Raw genomic sequence first — 25,484 nt, 5'->3', positions numbered from 1 at the left:
ATGGTACTCGTACCATGGCCAATTCAAAGCTATCAACGTGATGTCACTGACCAGGAAGTTGGAAAAAGAATCATTATATAGTATTTTCACCACGCCGACACAAGGTATGTAAATAACCTCAAGAGCACTGATAACAGCAAGATGACATAAAGTAGGAAGTGGTGAGTTTTCAGAATGTATTACTTTTGTTTTAATATGATTTAATTAATTATGTTTATGTCATTTAATTTTTAATAATGATTGTATTTTCATGCAAAATTCATGAAAAGTTAATGATTGGCTCTTGCTAGCTGCTAAAAATTGGTTCCAGCACGTCACTCCTAAATGGGAAAATATTAAAAGTATTTCCTTGAAAATCAGAAAGAACACTTTCACAGACACCACCGTTCCTATTGAACATTGCACTGAAAGTCCTATCAGTACGTAAGAGAAAATTTAAAAATTAAAAGCACAAAATTGGATAAAAAAGAGCAACCGTTATCGTTTCCAGATGATACGATTATGGAGGTAGAAATTCTGAAAGTCATCGGCTAGCTTAACAATTCATTATACAAAAGCTGATAGTATTTCTAAACTTATCCATAGTTAGAAATTAAATTAAATAGAATAGCAAATACTAACAAAACATATAAAGTATCTAAGAATGAATCTTACAGAATTTGCAGGACATTTATGGAGATTATTATAAAAATTGTATTGAAAGACATTAAAGAAAAACTACATAAATTCAGACTACAATGATTGCAAATAGGAAGACTACTTTTAAGGTACTGGTTTTCCCTAGCTTGATCTAAAGATTCATTAGAAGTTCAATCAAAGCTCAGGAGGGTTTTTCACAGAACTTGAAGCAGTGAACCACACAGCTCAGGGGTTCTTAACGTGTGGTACAAATATGATATAGGGGGTCTGTTGAGATGAATAGAAAAAAATTACATCTTTATTTTCACTAACCTCTAGCTAAAATTTAGCATATTCTTCAGTCACAAATGTAGACAAACCAGACTATATTCACCAGTGCCCGTGCATATGTTACCAACATAAGTTACAGATATTTTAATAGCAATCGTTGTCACAGACATCTAGAAATATTGTTTATGGTCCCCTTTACTTCAAAATAACAGTATTTGTTAAAGTCACCACTAGATCTTGTTTTTGAATGCGCTAATAACTAAGAAGACACTATGTTACAATTTCTAGTACATTGATATCAGCATTTCAATATAACTATTTACTTTGTAACCCTATGTATACATTTTATGCATTTACAAGCATTGCTGTGAGAAGGGGTCAGGCTTCAGCAAAGTGCCCGAAGGGTCCTTGGCACAAGGAAGAGCAAAGAAACACCCGTTGTGAGTGTGTGCACTGCAAGTACAAAGCTGTTGAGACATTACTGGGGTATTATTAGCCATTCAGAAAATTCCAGAAGATTGGGATCATCCACAATCCACAGTCAGCTGTGCTAACTCGAATGTTAACGTGACAATTTCTCAGGGGACAATTTCTCTGCCTGTTGAGCAGACCAGGCCTGCATCATTCCCCCTTTAGGTAAAGGGGTCCCAGGGATCTAAGTAACCTGCTCAAAGTCACAGAGCTGGTTGAGGGTAAGTGAAGATTATCTCCATCAACTGTTTAGCTTGGGAAGCCTGCTCCTTTCCCAGCCTCCCCCACCCCCCCCCAGCATGGCTTCCTTTCTGAGTCTCCCCAGACGCTCCCCACTCAGTCCCCTCTGCTCACATCTTTCTCATCTCACCGTATTGGGGTCTCTCCTTTCTGGGTTGGAAACAGTGAGGACCAAGTGTAGATTCTGGAGCCAGACAGGGTGTGGGCATGACATTTACCAAGCTGCCTACTCTTGGGAAGTCACTGGCCCTCCCTAAGCCTCAGTTACCTCATCTGTACAATGAGGATGTCACACAACTGAATCACACAACTGGACAAAGGGGAATCACACAATTCATAGGGTTTCTATGAGGATTAATAGTGTTTGCTTTTATTATTCTCAGTATGGTAAGACAAGTCATCACATAAGCTTCTTCCAAATATTCTATAAGGACGTTTTCCCTATAGAGAGATATAGAAGGCAGCATGCAACGTTCCAAGCCATATTCTCATTTTTTATTCTTTCTTCAAAAGAAGGCATATGAATCTTAGTCTTTAAAAAAAAAAAAAAAGAGTAAGATGTACTCGCTCTTATGAAGTCATCTTTGCCTTTGAGAAACAATTTTAAAAGTGATCATTTTCTTTACAACCCTAATTGGTTGTTCCAATTCACTTCCACACAGTCAAATTTGAGAATGCACGTGATCAAAAAACGTGACCATGTCCAATAAGGTACTTGGAAAAGAGCGGCTCTGTGTTTGGACAGTGTTTTCAGTACATTCACTGTGTTTTTAACTAAATTACATTCAAGTAAGGTGAAGTCTCAGATGCCACCCAAAAATCTCCTTAACCATTGTTTTCAATCTGAAATGTCTATATTTTATACTACGATTCCTGGAGCCAAAATTGTTAAGACACAATTTAATTTTCTTTTTCTGGAATCATGAAAAAATATTTGATTTCCACTGAATATTATTCTTATCAATAGTCTGATACATACTATTTCTATCCAAAAAAAAAAAAAGATGAATCCTGAAATGCTTCAAAGCTACAACAATTATTCATAAATAATTGTTTTTAACAAACGAGATGGCAAAACAACTGAAAAGTACAACTATTTACCACTTAGGGGGAAAATGAGGTGAGTACAAGTAATAATCTTGTAAGAATTAACAAATGAAAATAGACAGATAATATTACAGTTCAATAGGCTAAAGCAAGTTTATTTCTCTTCATAATAACACTCATATTAAGAAGAAATTATTCTATGAAATAATCTCAGTTTTGAAATGCACTTATTCCTTCAAAAGTTCAAATGTACTCAGAAGCTCAAATGTTCTCAGAAAAGCTTAGGAACTCTAAAGGGAAACTGATGAGCCATTGTAACGTGTCTTATAGAAAATACAGACACACCGTAATTGTTCATGATTTATGTGTGATTCAGATCAGAGTGCTCGGAACAGCCTTGTGTGCATGCTTCTAGAATAAGTTCTTATGTATTAAATGAGCAAACATTGTCTCAGTAGTTGTACCTATTGTAACATCATTTTAATCAATGGCCTATTGTTTGTCCTGCCAACAGAACAGCTTTATACTGAAATTATTAAACAATATTTCAGCTTCTGTTTTTAAAAATTATATATATATTCTTTTCTCCAGGTAAAATCTTAGAAATTTGGAACTTCCCATAGCTGGGGAAAACATAGTTGCCTTAATCCTCTCAATCTAAGTGACACTATCTGAGTGTTTTCCAGACCCTTGACCTCCTCCTAAAACTACTTAAATCTACCCCCTCCATAAATAAAAAGCAGTCCCAGACAAACCTCTTTGGATTACTACAGCTCCTTGGTGATGCATGCTCTTAGTTTCTTCAGAACTTTCAAATCCAGTTTATACACAACTGTATATAAATGGCATCTTTTCAATATGCATTATGTTCTAAAGTAGACTAAAAATTCCTCAGCAAAGAAAATGTCACTTTACTGAATTCATTGAGGAGCTCTAGTAGTTATCTGGTAGCACCTTTAGGATTTTCTATGTCTACTATCATATCATCTGCAAACAGTGACAGTTTTACTTCTTTCTTTTCCAATTTAGATTCCTTTTCTTTTTCTTCTCTGTTTGCCACAGCTAGGACTTCCAAAACTATGTTGAATAAAAGTGGTGAGAGTGGACATCCTTGTCTTGCTCCTGATCTTAGAGGACATGCTTTTAGATTTTCACTGTTGAGTATGATGTTAGCTGTAGGTTAGTTGTATATGGTCTATATTATTTTGAAATATGTTCCCTCTAGGACCCTTTCTGGAGAGTCTTTAATCATAAATAGGTGTTGAATTTTGTCAAAAGCTTTTTCTGCATCTATTGAGATGATCATATGGTTTTTATTCTTTAACTTGTGGTGGTGTATCACAGCCATTGATTTGCAAATACTGAAAAATCCTTGCATCCCTAGGATAAATCCCACTTGATCATAGTGTATGATCCTTTTAATGTATTGTTGGATTTGGATTGCTAGTATTTTGTTGAGGACAGATGAATGGATAAAGAAGATGTGCTACATATATACAATGGGATATTACTCAGCCATTAAAAAGAATGAAATAATGCCATTTGCAGCAACATGGATGGACCTGGAGATTATCATACTAAGTGAAATAAGTCAGACGGAGAAAGACAAATATCTATTAAAAAATTTAAAACAATAATTCAAATAATTATTTTAATAATATAATAATAACCTTCCAAAACAGAAAGCACAAAGTCCAGAGGGCTTCCCTGGTGAATTCTGCCAAACATTTAAGAAAGAAATCATGCCATGTCTCTATAATCCCTTTTAGAAGATAGAAACAGAGGAATACTTTTTAACTTATTCTATGAGGCTAATAGTACCATAATACCAAAACCAATCACAGATATTAAAAGAAATGAAACCTACAGACCAATATTTCTCATGAACACAGATGCAAAATCCTCAACAAAATATTAGCCATCAAATCCAACAATGTATAAGAAGAATTACAGGGAATTCCCTGGCAGTCCAGTGGTTAGGACTCCATGCTTCCACTGCAGGGGGCCCGGGTTCAATCCCTGGTGAGGGAACTAGGATCCCACAAGCCACACGGTGTGGCCAAAAACAAAATAATAAAGTAAAATAAAATAAAAATTTTAACAGATTTTTAAAAAATAGAAGAAGAATTACATACTGAAACAAGTGGAATTTGTCCGAGGTATTCAGGGCTGGTTCAACATTCAAAAATCAGTTTATGTAATCCATCACATCCACAAGCTAACAAAGAAAAATCACATGGTGCTATCGATAGATGAAGAAAAGCATCTGACAAAATCCAACACCCATCCATTGTAAAAACTCTTGGTAAACTAGGAATAGAGTTGAACTTTCACAAATTGATAAAGAATATCTACCGAAAACTTACAGCTAACACCACACTTAATGGTGAGAAACTGGAAAGTTTCCCCACTAAGATCAAGACTAGGCAAAGATTTTCCCTCTCACCACTCCTTTTCCACATCCTACTACAAGTCTTAGTTAATGCAATTAGACAAGAAAAGGAAATAGAAGGGATACAGATTAGGAAAGAAATGTCTTTGTTATGGATGACAAGATCATCTATGCAAAAACTCCTGGAACTAATAAGTGGTTATAGCAAGGTCACAGGATACAAGGTTAAAATACAAAAGTCAATTGTTTTTCTATATACCAGTAATGATCAAGTGGAATTAGGAATCTGAAACACTATGCTATTTACATTAGCACCTAAAAAATATAAAATACTTAGGTATAAATCTAACAAAATATGCATGAGATCTATATGAGGAAAACTACAAAACTCTGAGCAATTAATCGAGGAAGAACTAAATAAATGGAGAGATACTCCATGTTCATGGACAATACTCAATATTGTCAAGATTTCAGTTTTTCCCAATTGATCTATAGATTCAAGGCAATCTCAATCAAAATTCAAGCAAGTTATTTTGTGGATATCAACAAACTGATTCTAAAGTTTATGTGGTGAAGCAAAAGACCCAGAATAGCCAAAACAATATTGAAGAAGAACAGAGTGGTAGGAATGACACTACCAGATTTCAAGACTTACCATAAAGGTACCGTAACTAAGACAGTGTATTGGCAAAAGAACTGACAAATAGATCAGTGAAACAGAACAGAGAGCCCTGAAGTAGACCTACACAAATATAATCAATTGACCTTTGACAAAGTAGCGAAGGCAATACAATAGAGCAAAGATAGTCTTTTCAATAAGTGGTAATGGAACAAATGGACTTCCATAAGCAAAAACATGAATCTAGACACAGACTTTTTACCCTTCACAAAAATTAATTCAAAATGGTTCACAGATCTAACTGTAAAGCACAAAACTATAAAACTCCTTGAAGATAACATAGGAGAAAATCTAGATGAACTTGTGTTCTGCAAAGACTTTGTAGATACAAAGCCACGATCCATGAAGAAAAGAACTGATAAGATGGACTTTATTAAAATTAAAAATTTCTGCCCTGCAAAAGACAGTCAAGAGAATGAAAACACAAGCCATAGGATGGGAGAAAATATTTGCAAAATACACATCGAACAAATGACTTTTATCCAAAATATGCAAAGAACTCAAACTTACCAATAAGAAAACAAACAACTCCAATTAAAAAATGGTCCTAAGCTGACTTTAACAGACACTTCACCGAAGAAGATACACAGATGAGAAAGAAGCATATGAAAAGATGCTCCACATCATATGTCTTCAGAGAAATGCACATTAAAACAACGAGATACCACTACACTCCTATGAAAATGGTCAAAATCTGGAACACTAATGACACCAAATGCTGGCAAGGATGTAGAGCAACAGGAACTCTCATTGGTGGTGGGAATGCAAAATGGTGCAGCCTTTTTGGAAGACTGTTTGGCCGGTTCTTACAAAACTAAACATATTCCTACATGCAATCCAAAGTCTGTTCCTTGGTATTTACCCAAAGGGGTTGAAAACTTATGTCTACACAAAAACAGGCACAAAAATGTTTATAGCAGCTTTAGTCATTAAACGCCAACACTTGGAAGCAACCAAGACACTTTTAGTAGGGAATGGATAAACAAACTGTGGTACATCCATATAGTGGAACATTAGTCATAAAAAGAAATGATCCATCAAGCCATGAAAAGACACAGAAGAAACCCAAATGCATATTACTAAGTGAAAGAAGCCAGTCTTTAAAGGCTACATACCATACGATTCTAGCTAGATGATATTCTGGAAAAAACAGAAGTGTGAAGCCAGTAAAATGATCAGTGGTTGCCAGTGTTTAGATGGGAGAGAGGAATGAATAAGAGGAACACAAGGGATTTTAAGAGCAGTGAAACTATTCTGTACAATAATATAATGCTGGATACATGTCATTATACATTTGTCCAAACCCACAGAATGTACAACACCGAGAGTGAAACATCAACTATGGACTTGGGGTGACTATCATGTGTCAGCACAGGTTCACCAATTGTAAAATAAAAAAAGTATCAACACCACTCTGGAGAAGGATGCTGGTAATGGCAGAGGCTAAGCATGTGTGAGGGAAGGGGGTATATGGAAAATCTCTGTACTTTCTGCTCAATTTTACATAAACCTAAAACTGCTCAAAAAATAAAGTTTATTTTTAAAAAAGGGCAGGGGGGCTTTCTCTTTATCAACTACCCTGAGTATTCACTTAAAAATAAGTGCTATGATTTAAATAACTTACTGAGAAAGAAGAGAAACTTTCAGGGTTTTTTTTCCCCAGTTATACATCCTGGAGCCCATTTATAAAACTTAGTTCTATCCCTTCATGGTTTTAAAATTGTGCAAGGGTGTGTGACTCTACCAGCCTTCAGAGGAATCAAGTATCTGGAGGGAGAATGGCTGTAGTTTCTCATGGATTGTCCTGCTTCAGCACCCTAAGCAGACAAGGATTTAGATCTGTTTTAAAGGTCAATTTTAATTATCCCAATTATTATTCACTCATGACTGCTGAAAAATTATATTCGACAAAAGGAACAGATTCCCAGTGGTGGGAGTGTTTCTAAAATTATAACTTGTGCCAGTTTAATGAATCATACTGCTTCTCATACAGGAACAGCACTTTTTTTTTTTTAAAGAACCACTATTTATCTTTATTTCTTCAGCTTCCATCACAGTGCCTGGCACATGGTAAGCATTTGATAAATGTTTGCTGAATTAAATTGATCACAAGTCCGAGAGCAACTTTCTTAAATCTCCATATCTAAGTTATATTTCAACCCTGACATATATTGAGCTTAAAACATTGAAACAGCCAAGTTCATCCTAACAGAAAACTCATGCGGTCTTAATTTCCAGGCTGGGTGTGGGGTAGGTATGTGATAGTGGGACCCAGGAAAATATAGATAGAGAAGAGGGGTTCTCACTAATAGGAAGGGACTGCCAATGAAGTATTCACTTCAGAAGGCATTCTCATTCCTGCTTAAACAGGGCATGTCAGTAAAACTCAGCAATCCAACACACTCAGATATTTTTCAAAAATAATTCACAAATGGAAAGATGAGAACATGTCTGTGTTAGAAGTAACATCTCTAGATTTATCAAGATTGTATAATTTTGTGCAATGAAATTCAGAGGAGAAATAGACACAGCAGTTTTTCAGACACTGATACCCAAGGGGCAATTCCCCATCCCTGCCCCTGAAATTCTGATTTAGTGAGAGGATTTATTTATGTACTTAAGGCAGACACATTCTGTTCTTCAGAGAAGGAAATGTACAACACTCGGGACAGGAGCTGAGAGATCTCTGCAGCGGATGAAAACCTCAACTGTGCCAGGAGAGACCCTCAACGTGGCCACCAGGAGTGTGCACTAAATTGCAGTTTTCATATGAGTAGCCCTGGTATCTGTATTATGTTCTGTGGTTATTAAACCAGAATTGGAGAGTTGGGCAGTGTAAAAGACATACTTTCAAAAATCTGAAGCCCTATCACGCTAGTGCCCAGAAAGATGCACTTGGGAAACTCAGCTGTTGACTCATATTAGTATTGATATTACTTTAAATATTTAGTTTAAAAAGACTTTCACTATCCATAGCTCATTAACTGGAAAACTTCCTTGCTTGTATATAAATCTGAAATATCCATTTAAGGGGCAAAGTCTAATATTCCACACAACTTACTCAAATTGTTGAAATAGTCACAGAGCAATGAAATATGCAGTTTTGGGGTGACGTCAGTATCATGATAGTGTGAATCGTTCCTTTTTTCTCTCTCTCCTTTGATTTACAACTATTAGGACGTCCATAACCAGAAAAAAAAAAAAAAAAAAGCACCTATCCACAGCATACAACGACATCCAAGAGATCCATCCACCTGTGCATCCAAAGTGGGTGGACTGGACCATGGAGTAGGTAGCAGGGATTGAGGTAAGTGGCTGCAGAGCTGGTGGCAGGAGGCTGTGACAGCACAGAAGGCGGCTGCTGTTCTGGCAGCGAGCCAGCACCACCTTTCTGGCAGAGGAGCTGGAGGATGAAGGCAGTGACTGGAAGTCTGCCCAGCCACGTGTGTTACAGCTGGCGGGACCAGTTGCTCTCTCTGAGGAGAGACTGCAGTGAATGGGCAGAGGGAAAGGAAAGGTAAGTAGACAAAGAGAACTGAAGTCAAATGTCTCCTGCTGTCTGCCCCTGGAGGCAAGGGGACTGACACCCCAAGGACCCCTGGGACACTGCCCCCATCCCAACTTGAGGATACCTCTACAAGGCCATGGACACCCACAAAGCCCCAAGTGCTAAGTACACACACCTCCCCCCTGCGCCCACATTCTGCCACCACGCGTTGTTTTTGTTGTTGTTGTTTTTGTTTTGTTTTGTTTTAACTGTGTGGGTTCCCAATCTTAGAAGCCGCTAGTTAACGCTGGTAAGAGAAACCAAAAACTTGTGCCATAGCGCCACCTTCTGGAAAGGAAGGCTCCTAGCTACGAACCTGTTGCATTCTTAGGATCAAAGTAAACAAAGTCTTACCTAAATAAAAATGGTGTTCCATTTTTTATTTAGGGAATCATGGTAATACGGTATCGCAAAAAAAAGAAAGACAATTTTCCAGTAGCCAAACCCAAAGGTATGGAATATTGTGATCTAACTGATAAAGAGTTTTAAATAGCTGTTACGAAGAAATTCAATAGAAAACTCATAAAGGCAATGCAATGATATTAGGAATGAAAATAACAAGCAGAAGGAATACTTTACCAAAGAGATTAAAATTCTAAAAAAGAATCAGACAGATTTCTGGAGCTGAAGAACTCAATAAATGAGATAAAGAATTCATTACAATGCACTGGAAATAGAGCAAATCAGGTAGAAGAGGAATTAGCAAGCTCAAGGATAGAAATATAGAAATAATTCAGGTGGAAGAAAAGAGAGAGCTAAGATTTTTAAAAAGTGAAGCCTATGAGAAATATCTGATTCTACTGGAAAGGGAAACGTAAGAATAATGGGCATCCCAGAAGGAGAAGAGAGTGGGAAGGGGACAGAGTTTATTTAAAGAAATAATAGCTGAGAAATTCCCAAATCTGGGGAAGGGATGAATATACAGATCCACGAAGCTAACAGAATATCTTGTTATCTCATCACAGAAAGACCTCCACGACACATTTTAATGAAGCTGTCAAAATTCAATTATAAAGAAGCAATTTTAAAGGCAGCCAGGGGGGGAAAAAAAAAAAAAAGACAGCAACCTACAGAGGTAGCCCCTTTAGGCTACAGTAGATTTCTCAGCAGAAACTTTGAAGGTCAGGAGATAGATAGTGGAATGACATATTCAAAATATTGAAAGATACAAATTTCCATCTAAGAATATGTGGCAGTTATCCTTCAGATATAAAGGAGAATTAAAGCCTTTCCCAGACAAACTAAAGCTGAGGGAGTTTACCACCACTAGACGTGCCTTATGAGAAATGTTGAAAGGAGCTCTTCAAGCTGAAACAAAAAGACAAAAGTACACAAAACTCTGATTAAGATGATAAATACTCATAATTAGAATACTGTAAATCTTTTCTAGAACAGTATATTAAATTCTTAACTATAATATAATGGTTAAAGGAAAAGAGCATTAAAAATAGCTATAGATACTACAACTTGGTAATGAAATCACAGCATAGAGATAATTTCTAACATTAACAATATAAAAGGGGAAGAGTAAGCAGATGAAACCTTTATAGGTGAATGAAGATAAACTGGCATCAGCAGGAAAGGGGCTATTTTACCTGTAGGATGTTTCATGTAAACTTCATGGTAACCACAAGCAAAAATCTAGAGCAGAAACATAAACATAAAAAAGGGGAGAGTGAGCAAATCACCATGGAAAACCACCAACTTATAAGGGCAGACAGAAAGAGAAGAAAAAAGGAACAACAGAGAGACAAAATAAGCAGAAGGCAAAAGATAAAATGGCAATAGTAAATTCTTACATATCAATAATCACCCCTAAATGTAAGCAGATTGAACTCACCGATCAAAAGGCACATAGTGGGTGGATGGCTGAAAAAACAAGGTCCAACTCTATGCTCTCTACAGAAGACTCATTTCAGCTCTAAAGGCACATAGGCTCAAAGTGAAAGGATGGAAGATGATATTCCAAGCAAATAGAAATGAAAAGAAGGTGGGTATAGCCATCCTTGTATCAGACAAAACACACTTCAAGCCAAAAAAGGTAAGAAGAGACAAAGACGGTCAGTAAAGGGGTCACTACATCAAGAAGATATAACAATAATAAATATGTACGTTCCCAAAACCTGATCACTGAAATATACAAGTATGTAATCATAGATATTAAGGAACAAATAGACAACAATGCAGTAATTGCAGGAATTTCAATACCCCACTATCAGCAATGGATAGATTGTCTTGACAGAAAATCAACAAAGAAACGTTGGACTTGAACCACACCTTAGAACAAATGATTTTAATAGACACATATAGAATATTCCATCCAACAGTAGCAGAACACACATTCTTCTCAAGTGCACATAGAACATTCAGGCTGGATCATATGATAGGTCACAAAACAAATCTTAGCAAACTTAAGAAGACTGAAATCATATCAGCTATCTTCTGTGACCACAATTGGTATGAAACTAGAAGTCCACAACAAGAGGAAGATGAGAAGATCTACAAACATGTGGAAAGTAAACCCACGTCTAAACAACCATTGTGTCAAAGAAGAAATCAAAAAGGAAATAAAAAATATCTCAAAAAAATTAAAATGAAAACACAACCTATCAAATATCATGGCATGCAGCAAAAGCAGATCTGGGTGGAAAGTTTATAGTAATAAATACATTAAGATGTTAGAAAAATCTCAAGTAAACAACCTAACTTTATACCTCAAGGAACTAGAAAAAGAAGAAAAAATTAAGCCCAAAGGTAGCAGAACTAAGGAAATAGTAAGTATCAGAATGCAAATAAATGAAATAGAAACCAGAAAAACAATAGAAAGGATCAAGGAAACTACAAAATGTTTCTTCAAAAAGATAAACAACATTGACAAACCTTTAGTTAGACTCAGGAAAAAAAAGAAGAGTCAAATAAATAAAATTAGAGATGAAAAGAGAAGACATTACAACTGATACTACAGAAATACATAGAATCATAAGAGACTACTATGAACAATTATATGCCAATGGATTATACAACCTAAAAGAAATGGATACATTTCTAGAAACACACAACCTACCATGACTGAATCAGGAAGAAATAGAAAGTAGGAACAGACCAATAATGAGTAAAGACACTGTATCAGTAATTGAAAAATTCCCAACACAGAAAACTCCAGGACCAGAAAACTCCCCTGGATAATTCTATCAAACATTTAAAGAAGTAATACCAATCCTCCTCAAACTCTTTCAAAATATTGAGGGGGAGAAAACACTTCCAAACTTGTTCTATGAGGCCAGCATTATTACCTTGATACCAAAGCCAGATAAAGATACCACAAGAAAAGCAAACTATAGACCAATATCCCTGATGAACATAGGTGCAAAAATTCTCAACAAAATATTAGCAAACCAAATTCAAGAACACATTAATAGAAGTATATACGATGACCAAGCGGAATTTACTCCTAGGATGAAAGGATGGGTCAACATATGCAAATCAATAAATCCAACACATCACATCAATAAAAGAAAAAATAAAAATCACATGATCCTTTCAATAGAGAAAGAAAAAGCATTTGACATAAAACAACATCCTTTCATAATAAAAACCCTTAACAGACTGAGGATAGAAGGAACATACTTCAACATAAAGGCCATGTATAACAAACACAAGGGTAACATTATACCTGATGGAAAGAAATGGAAAGTGTTTCCTCTGAGACCAGGAACAAGGCAAGGGTGCCCAGTCTCACTATTCTTATTCAATATAGTACTGGAAGTCCTAGCTAGAGCAATTATTCAAGACAAAGAAATAAAATATATCCAAATCAGAAATGAAAAAGTAAAACTGTCATTATTTGCTGATGATATGATTGAATATATAGAAAATCCCAAAGAATCAGCCAAAAAACTATTGAAATTAATCAACAATTTCAGTAAATTGGCAGGATACAAAGTCAACGTACAGAACTCAATTTCATTCCTCTACACTAATGATAAAGCATCTGAGAAAGAAATAAAGAAAACCATCCCTTTCACAATAGCATCCAAAACAATAAAATACTTAGGAATAAATTTAACCAAGGAAGTGGAAGATCTGTACAATTAGAACTGCAAAACTGCTGAAAGAAATCAAGGACACCAACAAATGGAAAGACACAAACAAAATCAAAGAAATTGAAGACACAAACAAATGTTCATGGATCCAAAGAGTTCATATTGTTAAAATATCAATAGTTCTAAAGCCATCAACAAATTGAACATAGTCCTCACCAAAATACCAAAGGCATTCTTCACAGAAAGAGAAGAAACAATCCTAAAATGTGTGTGGAACCACAGAAGACCTCAAACAGCCAAAGCAATCTTGAGAGAAAAGAGCAAAGCCAGAGATACCACACTTCTGGATTTCAAGCTATACCACAAAACCATAGTAGAAAAACAGTATTGTACTTGGGGGGAAAAAAGACAAATTGACCAACGGAACAGAATAGAGAGCCCAGAATTAAACCCTGGCATATACGGTCAACTAGTATTCAACAAGGAAGCCAAGAATACCCGGTGGAGAAAGGATAGCCTCTTCAACAAATGGTGCTGCAAAAATTGGAGAAACATATGCAGAACACTGAAAAGTAGACCCCTATCTCACACCACTCACAATAATTAACTCAAAATGGCTCAAAGACTTAAACATAAGACCTGATGCCATAAGAATCCTAAAAGAAAATGTTAGGGGAGAAGTTTATTGATATTGGTCTTGGCAATCATTTGGTGGGCATGATGCCAAAATAACAAACAATAAAAGAAAATAATCAAAACATGGGACTACATCAAACTCAAGAGCTTCTGCACATCAAAAGAATAAATTAATTAACAAAATGAAAAGACACCCTACAGAATGGGAGAAAAATTTTGCAAACCATTTATCGAATAAGTGATTAATATCCAAAATATATAAGGAACTCAGTCGACTCAATAACAAAAAACAAACAATCTGGTTAAAAGATGGGAAGAAGAAGTAAATAGTCATTTCTCCGAAAAGGACATCAAAATGGCCAAGAGACACATGAAAAGATGCTCAACATCACTAATCCTAAATGGACTGCAAATCAAAATCACAGTGAAACATTACCTCACACCTGTGAGAATGGCTATCATCAAGAAGACAAGGACCAACAGATGCTGGTGAGGATGTGGGAATGTAAATTAGCCTAACAACTATAGAAAGCAAGATGGAAGCTCCTCAAAAAATTAAAAGTAGATCTATCGTATACTCCAGGTATTCCACTTCTGGGTATACAACCAAAGAAAATGAAAATAGGATTTTGACGAGATATACGCACTCCCATGTTTATCACAGCATTACTCACAATAGCCAAGATACGGAAACAACCCAAAAGACCATCAGTGGATGAATGGGTAAAAAAATATGTGGTATACATACACCGTGGAACGTTATTCAGCCATGAGAAAGGAATAGATCCTCCCATTTGCTACAACATTATGCTAAGAGAGTAAGTCAGATAGAGAAAGACAAGTACTGTATGATGTCATTTACATGTGAAATCTAAAAGTTAAACCTGTGAAAAACAGAATAAAACGGTGGTTACCAGGGACAGGGACAAGAGGGATGGTCTTTAAGGGTACAAACTTGTAAGAATTGGTAAATGAGCCATGAAGATCTAATGAACAGTATAATAAATAGACAGTAATACTGTACTATAATTATATAACGTGATCATGTGTATTATAATTATATAATGTGATATTACTTCAGCAATCACATTAACAATATATAAATGTATCAAAGTAACATACTGTATACCTTAAACATATGCAATGTTACAAGTCAAATTTACTCAATAAAAAAGTGTGCAATTTTATATTTTTCTGTTCATACATTGTTCACGTGAATTACCAAATTACTGTAATTGCCAAAATCACATAATTTTCTTCTACAAATGTTGCTGCTATATAAGTTGCTTCATGGAGCAAGGACCTAATAAATTTTTTTTTTTGTTTAATTTATTTTTGCCTGTTTTGGGTCTTCGTTTCCATGCGAGGGCTTTCTCTAGTTGCGGCAAGCGGGGACCACTCTTCATCGCGGTGCACAGGCCTCTCACTATCGTGGCCTCTCTTGTTGCGGAGCACAGGCTCCAGACGCGCAGGCTCAGTAGCTGTGGCTCACAGGCTTTGTTGCTCCGCGGCATGTGGGATCCTCCCAGACCAGGGCTCGAACCCGTGTCCCCTGCATTGGCAGGCAGATTCTCAACCACTGCGCCACCAGGGAAGCCCCCTAATAAATATTTTTTGAGTGAATAATTTATTTTGAAACTTTAGAGATTTTTTTTATCCTTCAATTTTCTCCACTAAAAATTGGAGACAAAATTATGTATTTCTTTCTGTATTATATGATTGTAGAAGAGTTAAAAACTGCTGCACAAATTTTTTAAAAACCTGTGATGAACATGAAAGGGTTAGATGTTCCTTTATATTTACAGGAGTGCTTCTTCTACAAGTCCATGTAACTTTAAAAACTTACAAAATTTAACAAAAAAATAACACCTATACTATAATATTTGATCCATAAATACTATAACAATTGTTAAAATTTTAGGACAAGATTTAAGTTACACAAGAAATTTTTACAGTATGTTTGGTAATTTGGGCATTTTCATTGGAAAAAATTTAAAATAAAATAACCAACATATTCCAAAGCTAAAGATTCACTGCTTTGTGGTAGAATGAGAAAAGAGAATACACATCATTGCAAAGAAATGTGTATTTGGTGCTTTAAATAATCAACTGGGAGTTTCAAAAAGCTTGTCTAACTAGGATAAAACTCCATTCATACGCTGTCTTGCAATTTGGAAATACTTTCCTTTTGTCCATCCATCTCTCCTCCTCCCACCCTCTCCTTCTTCCTTGTCTTCCTCCTTTCCTCTCTTCCTTCTTTTCTCCAAGATATTCAACAGGGGACAGTTGTCAAAAAGATGTTCATAGCTAAAGGCAGCAAGTACAATCAATCCATTCAAAGCACAAGTACCAGTTAATGATCCCTCCATAAAATACCACTTTTCTCATTTTGCCAGAGGGGAAAAAAACAAGACAGTAACTTCTTTGTAGAGTTTCAAGAATATACACAAAATATATAGGGGGAAAAAGGAAAATTTTATATTTTAGAAGTTGGATCCAAATGACACCTAAAGTTTTAAAACAATTAATTCCTGGTAGATATTTTCAGGTTTAATCTACTGAGGTACACTATTATAATATAGCATTGCTGTTTAATGTAATGTTTACCTAAAAATTATTTAATTATTAATAGCAACAGTTCACTGAAAACTTGGGTCTCTGACCAAAAAATTTCCATAAAACAATAATTATGTTTAATTGTTCATGTTTATTCAAAAATACAGGCCACTGCTGTTACAAGAGTAGAAAACCCAATCATTTTAGGAAGTGTGTGTGTGTGTGCATGCACACGCATGCGTGCACGCACATATTTAACAAGTAAATAAAAAATTAGATTACTATTGAATAAAGCAGTGCATTCTCAGGTATCTCATTAGATACATATATAAAGATAAAATAACTATTTGGACGTGAAAACAAAGACTATTACAAGAGACAAAGAAGGACACTACATAATGATCAAGGAATCAATCCAAGAAAAAGATATAAAAATTGTAAATATTTATGCACCCAACATAGGAGCACCTCAATACATAAGGCAAATGCTAACAGCCATAAAAGGGGAAATCAACAGTAACACAATCATAGTAGCGGACTTTAACACCCCTCTTTCACCAACGGACAGACCATCCAAAATGAAAATAAATAAGGAAACACAAGCTTTAAATGATACACTAAACAAGATGGACTTAATTGATATTTATAGGACATTCCATCCAAACACAACAGAATACACTTTCTTCTCAAGTGTTCATGGAACATTCTCCAGGATAGATCATATCTTGGGTCACCAATCAAGCCTCGGTAAATTTAGAGAAAATTGAAATCACATCAAGTATCTTTTCCGACCACAACGCTATGAGACTAGATATCAATTACAGGAAAAAATCTGTAAGAAATACAAACACATGGAAGCTAAACAATACACAACTTAATAACCAAGAGATCACTGAAGAAATCAAGGAAGAAATCAAAAAATACCTAGAAACAAATGACAATGAAAACACGATCACCAAAAACCTATGGGATGCAGCAAAAGCAGTCCTAGAGGGAAGTTTATAGCAATACAATGCTACCTCAAGAAACAAGAAACATCTCAAATAAAAAACCTAACCTTACACCTAAAGCAATTACAGAAAGAAAAACAAAAAAACCCCCAAAGTTAGCAGAAGGAAAGAAATCATAAAGATCAGATCAGAAATAAATGAAAAAGAAATGAAGGAAACAATAGCAAAGATCAATAAAACTAAAAGCTGGCTCTTTGAGAAGATAAACAAAATTGATAAACCATTAGCCAGACTCATCAAGAAAAAAAGGGAGAAGACTCAAACCAACAGAATTAGAAATGAAAAAGGAGAAGTAACAATTGTCAATGCAGAAATACAAAGGATCATGAGAGATTACTGCAAGCAACTCTATGCCAATAAAATGGACAACCTGGAAGAAATGGACAAACTCTTATTAAAGCACAACCTTCCAAGGCTGAACCAGGAAGAAATAGAAGATATAAACAAACCAAACACAAGCATTGAAATTGACACTGTGATTAAAAATCTTCCAACAAACAAAAGCCCAGGACCAGATGGCTTCACAGGGGAATTCCATCAAACATTTAGAGAAGAGCTAACACCTATCCTTCTAAAACTCTTCCAAAATATAGCAGAGGGAGGAACACTCCCAAACTCATTCTACGAGGCCACCATCATCCTGATACCAAAACGAGACAACGATGTCACAAAGAAAGAAAACTACAGGCCAATATCACTGATGAACATAGATGCAAAAATCCTCAACAAAATACTAGCAAACAGAATCCAACAGCACATTAAAAGGATCATAAACCACGATCAAGTGGGGTTAATCCCAGGAATGAAAGGATTCTTCAATATACGCAAATCAAACAATGTGATACACCATACTAACAAATTGAAGGATAAAAACCATATAATCATCTCAATAGATGCAGAAAAAGCTTTCAACAAAATTCAAAACCCATTTATGATTAAAAACCCTCCAGAAAGTAGGCATAGAGGGAACCTACCTCAACATAATAAAGGTCATATATGACAAACCCACAGCCAACATCTTTCTCAATGATGAAAAACTGAAACCATTCCCTCTAAGATCAGGAACAAGACAAGGGTGCCCACTCTCACCACTATTATTCAACATAGCTTTGGAAGTTACAGCCAGAGCAATCAGAGAAGAAAAAGAAATAAAACGAATCCGAATCGGAAAAGAATAAGTAAAGCTGTCCCTGTTTGCAGGTAACATGATACTATACATAGAGAATCCTAAAGATGCTCCCAGAAAACTACTAGAGCTATTCAATGAATTTGGTAAAGTAGCACAATACAAAATTAATGCACAGAAATCTCTTGCATTCCTATACACTAATGAGGAAAAATCTGAAAAAGAAATTAAGGAAACACTCCCATTTACCACTGCAACAAAAAGAATAAAATACCTAGCAATAAACCTACCTAGGGAGACAAAAGACCTATATGCAGAAAACTATAAGACACTGTTGAAAGAAATTAAAGATGATACAAATAGATGGAGAGATATACTATGCTCTTGGATTGGAAGAATCAACATTGTGAAAATGATTATACTACCCAAAGCAGTCTACAGATTCAATGCAATCCCTATCAAACTACCACTGGCATTTTTCACAGATGTAGAACAAAAATTTTCACAATTTGTATGGAAACACAAAAGACCCCAAATAGCCAAAGCAATCTCGAGAAAGAAAAACGGAGGTAGAGGAATCAGGCTCCCTGACTTCAGACTATACTACAAAGCTACAGTAATCAAGACAGTATGGTACTGGCACAAAAACAGAAATATAGATCAATGGAACAGCATAGAAAGCCTAGAGATAAACCCAAGCACATATGGTCACCTTATTTTTGATAAAGGTGGCAAGAATATACAATAGAGAAAAGACAGCCTCTTCAATAAGTGGTGCCAGGAAAACTGGACAGCTACGTGGAAAAGAATGAAATTAGAACACTCCCTAACACCATACACAAAAGTAAACTCAAAATGGATTAAAGACCTAAATGTAAGGCCAGACACTATCAAACTCTTAGAGGAAAACATCGGCAGAACACTCTATGACATAAATCACAGCAAGATCCCTTTTGACCCACCTCCTAGAGAAATGGAAATAAAACAAAAATAAACAAGTGGGACCTAATGGAACATAAAAGCTTTTGCACAGCAAAGGAAACCATAAGCAAGACGAAAAGACAACCCTCAGAATGGGAGAAAGTATTTGCAAATGAAGCAACTGACAAAGGATTAATCTCCACAATTTACAAGCAGTTCATGCAGCTCAATATCAAAAAAACAAACAACCCAATCCAAAAATTGGCAGAAGACCTAAACAGACATTTCTCCAAAGAAGATATACAGATGGCCAACAAACACATGAAAGAATGCTCAACATCATTAATCATTAGAGAAATGCAAATCAAAACTACAATGAGATATCATCTCACACCAGTCAGAATGGCCATCATAAAAAAATCTACAAACAATAAATGCTGGAGAGGGTGTGGAGAAAAGGGAACACTCTTGCAATGTAAATTGATACAGCCACTACGGAGAATAGTATGGAGGTTCCTTAAAAAACGAAAAACAGATCTACCATATGACCCAGCAATCCCACTACTGGACATATACCCTGAGAAAACCATAATTCAAAAAGAGTCATGTATCACAATGTTCATTGCAGCTCTATTTACAATAGCCAGGACATGGAAGCAACCTAAGTGTCCATCGACAGATGAATGGATAAAGAAGATGTGGCACATATATACAATGGAATATTACTTAGCCTAAAAAACAAACGAAACTGAGGTATTTGTAGTGAGGTGGATGGACCTAGAGTCTGTCATACAGAGTGAAGTAAGTCAGAAAAAGAAAAACAAATACCGTATGCTAACACATTTATATGGAATCTTAAAAAAAAAAAAGAATGTTCATGAAGAACCTAGGGGCAAGACGGGAAAAAAGACGCAGACCGACTAGAGACTAGACTTGAGGATACGGGGAGGGGGAGGGGTAAGCTGGGACAATGTGAGAGAGTGGCATGGACATATATACACTACCAAATGTAAAACCGATAGCTGGTGGGAAGCAGCCGCATAGCACAGGGAGATCAGCTCAGTGCTTTGTGACCACCTAGAGGAGTAGGATAGGGAGGGTGGGAGGGAGGGAGACGCAAGAGGGAAGAGATATGGGGGATATGGGGATATATGTATATGTATAGCTGATTCACTTTGTTATAAAGCAGAAGCTAACACACCATTATAAAGCAATTATACTCCAAAAAAGATGATAAAAAAAAGTCCATATTTCCCAAAAAAAAAAAGATAAAATAACTATATGGTATTATTTTCACAAGGTACAACTAAACATTTCTTTAAAAATTTTTCTGAAGAGGGTGTTTTTTTCCCTTTCTGTACAAAACTTCCAAACTGTGCTGGTGTACAGCACTCATGTCAAATAGAAGGTGAAACATTTTAATTCCGCAGCAAGTGGAAATTAAAAATTCACAGAATTTGTTGAATTATACCAGGTATGGAAATGGTCTTCTCTTTCGTAAATCTGACTATATGTATATTATACATAAGACTACATATAAGCATTGTATAAGATTATAGAACTTAAAATTAGTTTATAAAAGATACAAATCTGTTAACCTAAAAGGAACTCCAGATTTTTATAGAAAATGCATCATAAGATCCAATTTCATTCTATTTAAAAATCTGAGAAATCGACAAATATTTTAATCACTTACAGGAAAATGTTTCAGTTATTTCTCAGCAACAATAATTGGTGAAAGTTTCTACGTATAATAATAGTAAGATGTTAAGGACGTGAATTATATTGTGTCACCCAAATCCACCCAGTGGTGCTACTCATCATTCTTAACAGTTTTCACAGGTCTGCTTCCGCAAGCCAACAGTAGTCTATAAAAAAAATAGATTGGGTAAAAAAATCCACATGCTTAAATAGCCTCATACACCTATTCTAAAGTACAAACAAACTTTCACTGTTTAACCAAGAATATTCTCACTATCAGATGAAAGAACAATGAATGAAAAAACATGCAATCATATTAAAACATGAAACAGAAAACAGGACTTTTTCTGAGGAGGAAAATCAGTTTCATGATTTTGAAAAGCACACAAAATATCACATTTAATTTATTTTCTACTGATCATCCTTCTATTTATAACGCAATACTTTATCTCAATTTTTAAACAATGTCCATGGTTAAATTCTATTTATTTCTCAAAGAATATTAGCAAGATTTTAGTCTCCCTCTTCATCCTCCCCACTCATGTTTTACGATGGTTTAAATAATAGTTTCTAGTAAAAAAGTTATTTTCCTTCAGAACTTATACTTATTTCTATATTTCTTTTTGCTTCTTGTATTACAGCTCTGCTGAAGTTAAATTAGCTCTCATTCCATTAGAGCAAATAAGTTTATATCATTATTTTTGGTGGTTTAAAATGTGACCATGTTTCTAGGTATTTTTTTTTAAATTATTGTTTTCCATTCATCTAACTCAGCACAATATGAGCTTTTGTAAGTGAGATACATTATTGCTTTTCAGTTTTAAGAAATTTTATTTTTATGTTACTAATTCTTTTAAATTTATTGAAACTGGTTTTATGGTTAAGTAAAAATGTAAATACTGCACATGTAATTGAAAAGCCTGCATAATATTTTCTAACTGTTATATATATATATCCTTAAAATCAAAGTTAGAAATAATTTATTCAAATCTCTATATCCTTATCACTTCATTTTATTCTATTTTATGCTTATTTGTCTCTTTTTCTCAGTTATTTTCTCCTCCCCTCTCTTCTTGCTTTCTGTTGAACAGACTGAAATCTACCCCCATCCCATTCCATTTTTCCTACTGGTTTGAAATGTGTATGTCTTATTACTCTTCTTTAAGTGGTCATCCTTAAAATTTTACACTGCATTCTGCTTAACAATTTAACAAAGCCTAAAATTAAACAAAATAATGCAGGGACCTTAGAATGCTTTAGGTCTGGTAAGCCTTTTCCAACTATATTTTCAATTGTTCACTTAGATTTATCTTGTCTTCTTCCTTTGAATTCCATCAACTTCATAAAGATGTTGTTGTACAAACAGCTTTATTACTGTTCAAATATGTGATTATACCTGAGGACCTGCCATTTGTTTCTAGCTACTAGATTATAAGTACTCATAACTGCCCTCTGTAATAATTTTCTTTCTTGCTAAGTATATCCATTAACACTTCTTTAGTGAAGGTTAATTGGCCTTAAATGCTCTTTGATTTTCTATTTCTGTGAATGGCTTTATCTTACCTTCATTCTTGAAAGAGAAAGAAAGAGAAAGTCAATGAGTCTACAATTCTTGGTTGGTAATTATTCCCTCTCAGAACTTTAACAGTTCTTGTCTCTGATTTTGTTTGTTTATTTGTTATACTTATCTTTTATCTGCTTTTAACACCTCTTGATTCTGGTGTTCTACAGTTCCAATATAAAGTGCTGTTTTGGGTGGGAATTTATTTTCCTTTGTATCACTAGGGATTTGAGAGGTTTCCTGAATCTAAACATTGGTGATTGTCTTCAATTCTGGGCAATTCCCATAGATTATCTCTTAAGTATTTCTTTTTCCCACATGCTCTTCCTTCTAGAACTTAGATCAGATACAAAAATCAATCACATTACCCCGTCCCCTAACCTGGCTTTCATATTTTCCATCTCTTCATCTCTCTGTGGTGCATGCTGGTTATTTATTTCAAATGTGTCTTCTAATTTGTTGAGTCTCTCTTCACCTGTGTCTAATCTGCTGTTTCAGCATTCACTAAATTCTTTATTTCAGTGATTACATTTTTCATTTCTCAATACTACTCTTTCTCAATTCTACTTGATCATTTTGATAGTCCCTTATTCTTTCCATTCTTCTAATCTTTTATTTCTTTATACATATAAAATAAATTTTATATCCTAAATCTATTTCAATATATACATTTATTTTGGTCTAATTCTGTAGTTTATTATTTCTGATGATTCTTCCTCTTGCATTTTATGTTTTTATTTTTATTGTGAGCATATGTTTCCTGGAAATGGATCTGTAAGAGCCTAGATGACTATATTTAACAGGAAGACAAGACATGGAGAGAAAGTGCCAGAAGTAGAGGGAGGGGTAACTGAAAGTCCTGATGGAAGAATGCCAGTGTAGCTAGATGGTGGTTGTAGTTTAGGTTCAGTTAAAGGAGGGACTAGGAACAGTAAGTGAAGGGAAGGGACCTTTCAAGGAATAAATGTGTGTGTGTGTGTGTGTGTGTGTGTGTGTGTGTGTGTCTGTGTGTGTGATGTGAGGGAAGATTCGAAAATCTTTACCCAGAAAAGCAAGATCATCAGGTAAGTGGTCTTTAGAAAGATTATTCTGGCAGCAGGATAGCAAATGGATCAGAAGGAGGTGAGGTAGAGACAGGAAAATCATGAAGACAACAATAGTAAATGCCAGAGATTTAGAGGGTTTGAATAAGTCAGTGATGGGATGACTGAAGAAAAGGGGACATGAGAAAATTCAAGAGATGGGGCTAAACCTAACCTTTCACAATCAAGCAGTAATGCTCTCTTTCCAAGGATCCACACCAAAGTTTTCATACCCGTTCTAAGTGAGATGACATTCCAAAGCATACAAAATATGTTTGACTTGGACACTAACAATCATTTCACTATCATAAATGTCAAACAACCCATATTGATGGTCAGATACTATATGTCTTAGAAGACTTCATAAAAAACAGCCAGATAACAAGCAGTATATGTTTCAGCAGCATATTGTCTTAATCTGGGGAGTCCTCTTCAGCTAACGGAAAAATATATAAAACCGAAAGAATTCAAAGTTGCTAGTGACAATTTAATCCAAATAGCTTAATCTGAAAAGCTTTATTGCTTAGAGAGATATAATATTACAGAAAGCTGAAACATATCAATGTACTGTTAGAGTTTCTAATTCTATGACATAAACTTATTTTTAAATATTCTTCTTTTGTAATATTGTCTTAATCTTGCAGTATTAGTGATAATACTTTGAATAATGGAAATACACAGTATAAATGCCTTTCCCTAAAATTGCTTATCTGATTATTCTACCCAAAGTCATGGACCAAAGTCACATTTCTGATTTTACACTTGAGATCAACAGGAGCAAGAGTAATGGCTAAAATTCACTGAGGACTTACTATGTTCCAGGCATTATTTATATATATTAATTAATTTAATCTTCATAACAAGTTTATGAGATGGGTTATAATTATTACTTATATTTTTGGAGACAAGGAAGCTGAGACACAGAAAGGATAAGCACATTACCCAGGGTCACACAGCTGGCATTCATCAGTGGAAGCAGAAACCTAATCCAAACATTCCTTTCATAACCACTCCACTCCACTGCCTATCTGAAAGTGTGACTCATTATGTTAGTACATCTTGTTGAATTTTATAGTTTTATGCTGTTTGAAGGAGTGCTGCTGGAATCATCTTCATTTCTATACCTCCACTGGGCCCTTCTATGTAATTCTGAAAATACGAACGATCTTTGTTTGAAAAGAGAGGTAGTCTTTAAGTGATAGCATGTGCATTTTGTCATGCCTTTGAGCTAGCTAGTCATAAAACTTCTCAAAGATAGTAACAGGTTTTGTTGACAATAATGGCCAGCCATAAACAGACTCAGAAATGCCTCACCCTAGACCAGGGGGTCAAGTCTGCAAGCACAATGGGAGCTTCCACTTGATATTGCAGGTTACTGGACACAGAGTCCATGGTTCGCACTCCCAGAGGCAGCTGTGACCCAAATGAATTTAGCCTCATGGGTGTCAAGGAGACAACTGGACACCTACACTGAAGTGCAATGGCCACCTGTGCACCTGCAGGCCCTCTGCCCTGATGTGCAGTGAGCCTTTCCCACCTGGATTAGATGCTGCTTCAAGTATC

The 25,484-nt window shown here is 35.4% G+C and overlaps 1 protein-coding gene across 8 annotated transcripts in view; it reads right to left on the bottom strand.

Moving 5' to 3' along the window:
* The window catches only part of LOC309664383 (low-density lipoprotein receptor-related protein 12-like), a 194,800-nt gene that overhangs the window by 90,974 nt on the left and 78,342 nt on the right, over positions 1–25,484 (bottom strand). The window lies entirely within an intron of this gene.

This window comes from Balaenoptera physalus (assembly GCF_965194825.1).
Source record: "Balaenoptera physalus genome assembly, chromosome: 7".
NCBI classification, from domain to species: Eukaryota; Metazoa; Chordata; class Mammalia; order Artiodactyla; family Balaenopteridae; genus Balaenoptera; species Balaenoptera physalus.
This window is presented reverse-complemented; position numbering and strand designations above follow the sequence as displayed.